This window comes from Bidens hawaiensis, unplaced genomic scaffold (genome assembly GCF_021521415.1).
Source record: "Bidens hawaiensis isolate Kalapana, Puna unplaced genomic scaffold, B.hawaiensis_p1.1 tig00040577_1, whole genome shotgun sequence".
Lineage (NCBI taxonomy): Eukaryota > Viridiplantae > Streptophyta > Magnoliopsida > Asterales > Asteraceae > Bidens > Bidens hawaiensis.
The window spans coordinates 54,210-59,852 of record NW_027497159.1 but is presented as its reverse complement, the minus strand read 5'-3'; the positions used below and the strand labels follow the sequence as shown (position 1 = coordinate 59,852).

Here is a 5,643-nt window from a genome sequence, read left to right as displayed (position 1 = left end):
TTACTCAAAGAAAAATAGTCCACCTTAATTAAGGAAACTATTAAGAGTAGGCTAAAATTGAGGCAAGTCAAAGGGATAAGACTAAGGGAGGAGATTAAGGAGAAATTAAGGTCCATTCCAATACCTTATAGGCTTAATGGCTTATATATATATATATATATACATTGTTCAGACTACATTTCAAGCAAAAAAGTCTAAACAACAAGAACTTACTTGCTTACGTTTGCCAGGAATGTGGAACCTCGCCTAATTGTTAACGTTAATCTGCTTGATCTCCTTGGTCGGTGCTCGGGGTTCTGATAACACAAATTCTGGTTGGAAAACACTAACTGGTATAACTACTTCGCTTATACTTATCTTAGTATTTTGTTTAATATACAGTCTAAATACACGTTGTTTATATAGAAAATATAAGGAAGTAACAGTGAGTAATTTATATATAAATAAGCGTCCTTGGTACAACATGATTTTTATTTGATGATTAACTCTTATAAGATTTTAGAAGCTTTTTCTGTTATTTGAATTTTGCAGGAGAACCCCCATTAGTGGTTGCAAATGGTGGATTTTCAGGGTTGTTTCCTGGTTCCAGTTTATTGGCCTACAAGTTGGCATGCTTACTAGCGTACCCGATGTAATTCTATGGTGTGATGTACAATTAACTAAAGATAACATCGGCATCTGTTTTCCAAATTTGGATCTTCAAAACTCTTCTACATTAATCGATCCCGTGCTTGATAAGGGGGAAAAGACGTACAATGTCAATGGAGTACCCGTAAAGGGATACTTCTCTATTGATTTCCCCATTGCTGACCTTAACAAACACTTTTGTAAGTTCATTCTTTTCAGATTTTGTAACAATGTTTAGTTTGGTTAATTATAATAATAAAAGAATATTGTTATTACAGTAACACAGGGGGTCTACTCTAGAGTTCCATATTTTGATGGCTCTTCGAAAATTCTTACTGTTGATGAGGTCGTCGGCTTAAAGCCACTGGGATTGTGGTTGAACATCCAGCATGATGCGTTTTACAGCCAACAAAATTTGAGCATGAGAAGTTATGTGTTGGCTGCTTCGAGAAAATTTGGAATTAAACACATATCATCACCTGAAGTGACTTTTCTAAGAAGTATTCTGACTGGATTCAGTCCAAAAACCACCAAATTGGTTTTTCGGTTTCTTGGACCGGATGAAACCGAGCCTACAACAAACCAAACATATGGTTCGCTTTTGAGGAATCTAAAAATGATTAAGACATTTGCACAAGGAATTATTGTTCCTAAATCATACATATGGCCTGTTGGGAGTGATTTGTATTTGCAGCCATCTACTTCTTTGGTAGCAGATGCTCATAAAGCAGGCCTAGAAGTTTTTGCTTCTGATTTTGTGAACGACGCTCCACTCGCGTACAATTACAGTTATGACCCTGTACAAGTGTATCTCCAGTATGTTGACAATGGTGTGTTTGCTGTTGATGGTGTGCTTTCTGATAACCCAATAACTCCATCTGCAGCTGGTAAGTTTGTTGACTTACTTTGTTGCTATTATTCTTTGAGATTCTAATTTCTATGTATGAAATCCTACAGAATGCTTATCGAACTTGGGTGAAAACCAAAGTCAAGGTACAGATGCTATATTTTGAGTCTTAATTATTAAACCGTAACCATTTATAGTGTGTTCTTGAAAGGTGAACATTGTTAACAGTGACATTGTTTTTTGGTCCAGAATCATACGAAGGAGCAAGTGGTGACTACTCGGGCTGTACTGATTTGGCATACCAAAAAGCGGTTTCTGATGGTGCGGATATTATCGATTGTCCTGTTCAAATAACAAGTGATGGGATACCTATTTGTTTAGGTTCAATAGACCTCCTTGACATAACAACTGTCGCCCAGTCGGAATTTAAAATTTTGAAAACAATCATTCCGGCCTTGCAATCTAGTGCTGGGCTATTTACATTCGGTGTTACTTGGGAACAGATTCAGAGCCTTAAACGTAACTATTCGACTCCCTTGTTTTATGTTGTTAATATAACCCGTTATTCTTTTCTATTGTTCCTTATTTCTTTTTGTGTTTCAGCCCAAATGTTCACGCCATATACAAACTACACTTTAACAAGAAATCCAAGATTTGTAAATGCTGGCAACTTTATGAGACTATCCGACTTTTTGGACTTTGCTAGTAACGCCCCATCGGTTTCTGGTGTCTTGATTAACATTAAGGTGAGTCAACATAGTTCCATTCATCTATTAACTGAAACAAAAGTGATACAAATTTTGTTCTTACAACTTGCAGAATGCTGCTTACTTAGCTGCTAAGCAAAGGTTAAGTGTGACAGATGCGGTAATGGATGTTTTGAATAAATCCAAAATATATAACCAGAAGACCAAGAAAATCTTGATTGAGTCATTGGATAGTGCGGTTTTGAAATTGTTCAAGGCAAGAAGCAACAGAAATGAGCTTGTGTATGACGTTGATGAGAATATACGCGATGCCCTCAATTCAACAATAGCGGAGATCAGTGAATTTGCCAATTCTGTAATTATTGGGAAAGAATCTGTGTATCCTAGAAACAATGGGTTTCTTGGTGATCAAACTAATGTTGTTGCGAAGTTTCGCGCTTTCAAGCTCCCGGTGTATGTACAATTTTATAACAACGAGTTTGTTTCACAGCCATGGGACTTCTTTTCGGACCCATATGTTGAAATTAACACGTATGTTAATGGTGCTGGTGTCAATGGTGTTATTAGATCTTATCCAGCTACTGCTTCCAAATATAGAAGTAAGTTTCTTTATCTTGTTACCCTTCACTTTTTAGATCAAAATCATAACTTTTTAAGTTCATCTTTTGTCTATCACAAAACTTAACACGCTAATTAGTCCAATTTCTTGAGACGCTTAGAACTCTTGTTTTCAGTTTTTTAAAGTCAAACCGGATATGTATATTTGGCTTTCTTGATCATAACTTTTGATTTGTTTAAATATATCTCATATCTTTTATATTGTTTGTGTTACATTTTTTGGTGGGATTTAGGAAACCGTTGTCTACGATTACCAGAAGATCAGAGACCATCATACATGAGTCTAGCAGTGCCTGGTCAATTACTCTCGCTCATGACACCTCAATTGATGTCACCAGCTGCGGCTCCTAATCCTGTTTTGAAAGATGGTGACGTCGCTCAAGAACCCATCCCACCTTCTGGAATAACGTCTCCGCCACCTGGCAATGGGATAGCAGCACCACTACGGGCTTCACCAAGTGGTCAACCACCAAAAACTGTGGTGGGAACAACTGTATTGGTGTAAAAAGTTAAACGTGTATTAAACTTTATTAGCATAAAAATTTGTCCGATTGCAGTTTATTTATAATCGTTAGCCCACAGCTCGTTATTATTTTGTCTACAGTTTCTGGCTTGTTTCCCGTATGTTGAGGATTCCCCTTCTATTATAAACACAGTTATCAAATATTTTAAACCAGTATACCAGCATAAACTGTTGAGCTTAAGCTTTAATCACACAAAATTTACTAAAGACCAGACTTGTGTTTACTGCTTCAAAATCCACATATTCATTATTCATTACACCCGTACATTTGAATTTTTTTTTCAAAATAGGAATTAAAGAAGGGTGAAATGGTTTTTAGGAGAGAAAAATGGTTGTAATGGTTTATAAGAGATCCGTCATTTCAAATGGCGGATCTCAGATTATATATAGGTCATGTCAGTTTGTATCGGGTGAGGTGGACAACTACTGGGTGTTCCACCATTTGAAATAGCGGATGTGTTAGTGTTTTGCCATTTCAAATGGCGGATGTCACTTTTCTGATCCGTCACTTTGACTAACGATTCACATTTCCCAAAGTACCTTGCCCCTATGTGTAGAAAAGACATCTGCCATTTGACATGGCAAGTGCCGTCTTGACATCCGCCATTTCAAATGACAAGTGTAAACAGTACATGTAGTGACAGATTTGACCATTGATTAACAAACACAATGCCCCATTTTTCTTTTTATATTTTATTAATAATATATGTTTCCCACTTTGATTTTATTTTTTAAAAAGACATCATTTATAAAAAAATATAATTATTTATTAAAAAAATAATTTGTATTACTAAAAGGACTAATATGCTTTTATTTTTATTTTTTTTTACTTTTATTTTTTAATTATTAATAATTAATTAGTATTATTAAAAAGCTAATAATTAGTATTATTGATTAACGTTAAAAAGCTAATAAATATAAATAAAAGTAATTAGAGAACTATTTCAAATGTGTTTTTTTTTGGAACGACCAACTAAGTAACACCGGGTACTCCGTACGCAGCCCCCAATGGCTAAATGTAGCCCGAGCCGGCCACGAGTCCGGACGGACGGAGCCCCTAGCGGTCCACCTATTGAGGGATTCCCCGGATAAAACCCGACCCCCACGCCCGCCAAACGACACGACAGCGAGGAGCCGGTAAAACCAGGTGAGATCAGGACTCGAACCCTGGCAAGCTAGGGTCATCCCTCATATCTCCCATATAAATCGGTGATAGTGCGGTTTGAATCCCTACCTCTCACTATTATTAAAATTAATTAGTATTATTAATTTCCTATTTTGAAAAAAAGATTCATGAGTTACATGTTTGGTTTATTAGAACTTTACGAACTTTTGATTTGAGTAAGTAGAAGACTATTTCTAATGTTCAGTTGTTGTGTTGTAGATCGAACCGTACGAGCCATTGCTTTATGATAGTAACTCAATTTTTATATTTATTAGTTTTCTAATTTTAATTAATAATACTAATTATTAGCTTTTTAATAATACTAATTAATTATTAACAATTAAAAATTAAAAGTAAAAACACATTAGTCATTTTAACATACAAATTACTTTTTAATAATTAATTATATCATTTATAAATAAGTTTTTTTAAAAAATAAAATAAAAGTAAAAAACATATATTAATAAATATAAAAAGAAAAATGAGGCATTATGCTTGTCAATTAATGGTCAAATCTGTTAGTACAGGTACTGTTCACACTTGTCATTTGAAATGGCGAATGTCAAGACGACACTTGCCATTTCAAATGGCAGATATCTTTTTTATACATAGGGGCAAGCTACTTTGGGAAACGTGAATCGTCAGTCAAAGTGGGGGATCAGAAAAGTGACATCCGCCATTTAAAATGGCGGAACACACAATAAAAGTACCACATCCGCCTTTTCAAATGATGGAACACCCAATAGTTGTCCACCTCACCCGACACAAACTGACATGACCTATATATAATCTGAGATCCGCCATTTGAAATGGCGGATCTTCAAATGGCGGATCTTCTATAAATCATTACAACCATTTCTCTCTCCTAAAAACCATTTCACCCTTTTTAATCTCCTATTTTGAAAAAAAATTCCCGTACATTTATTGAACAAAAAACAAACAAACAAACCATGAAAACCACTATCTCTAAAAGTCCTACGATTATCCCATGTTTATTTTAGCCGTCTCTGAATCGTTAAAAGTTTTTGGGCCAAAGGCGAGAAAAAAATTAGGCCTTTAGCAAAAGGAGTTAATTGGGTTGGTTATAATTTAGGTTGTGTAAAATTGTTTTATTAATATACGCCCAAATGAGTTGGTTAATTGGGTTTAAAAATTA

At 35.1% G+C, this 5,643-nt stretch overlaps 1 pseudogene across 1 annotated transcript; it reads left to right on the top strand.

Annotated features, from left to right (window-relative positions):
• The first annotated feature begins 232 nt into the window (after nucleotides 1-232).
• On the top strand, nucleotides 233-4,796 carry LOC143592173 (glycerophosphodiester phosphodiesterase GDPDL3-like; annotated as a pseudogene). Its single transcript, XR_013145869.1, has 9 exons — nucleotides 233-332; nucleotides 532-827; nucleotides 906-1,514; nucleotides 1,585-1,620; nucleotides 1,724-1,993; nucleotides 2,078-2,220; nucleotides 2,294-2,780; nucleotides 3,033-3,292; nucleotides 4,722-4,796. The product of XR_013145869.1 is annotated as a glycerophosphodiester phosphodiesterase GDPDL3-like (transcript).
• Nucleotides 4,797-5,643: the final 847 nt, after the last annotated feature.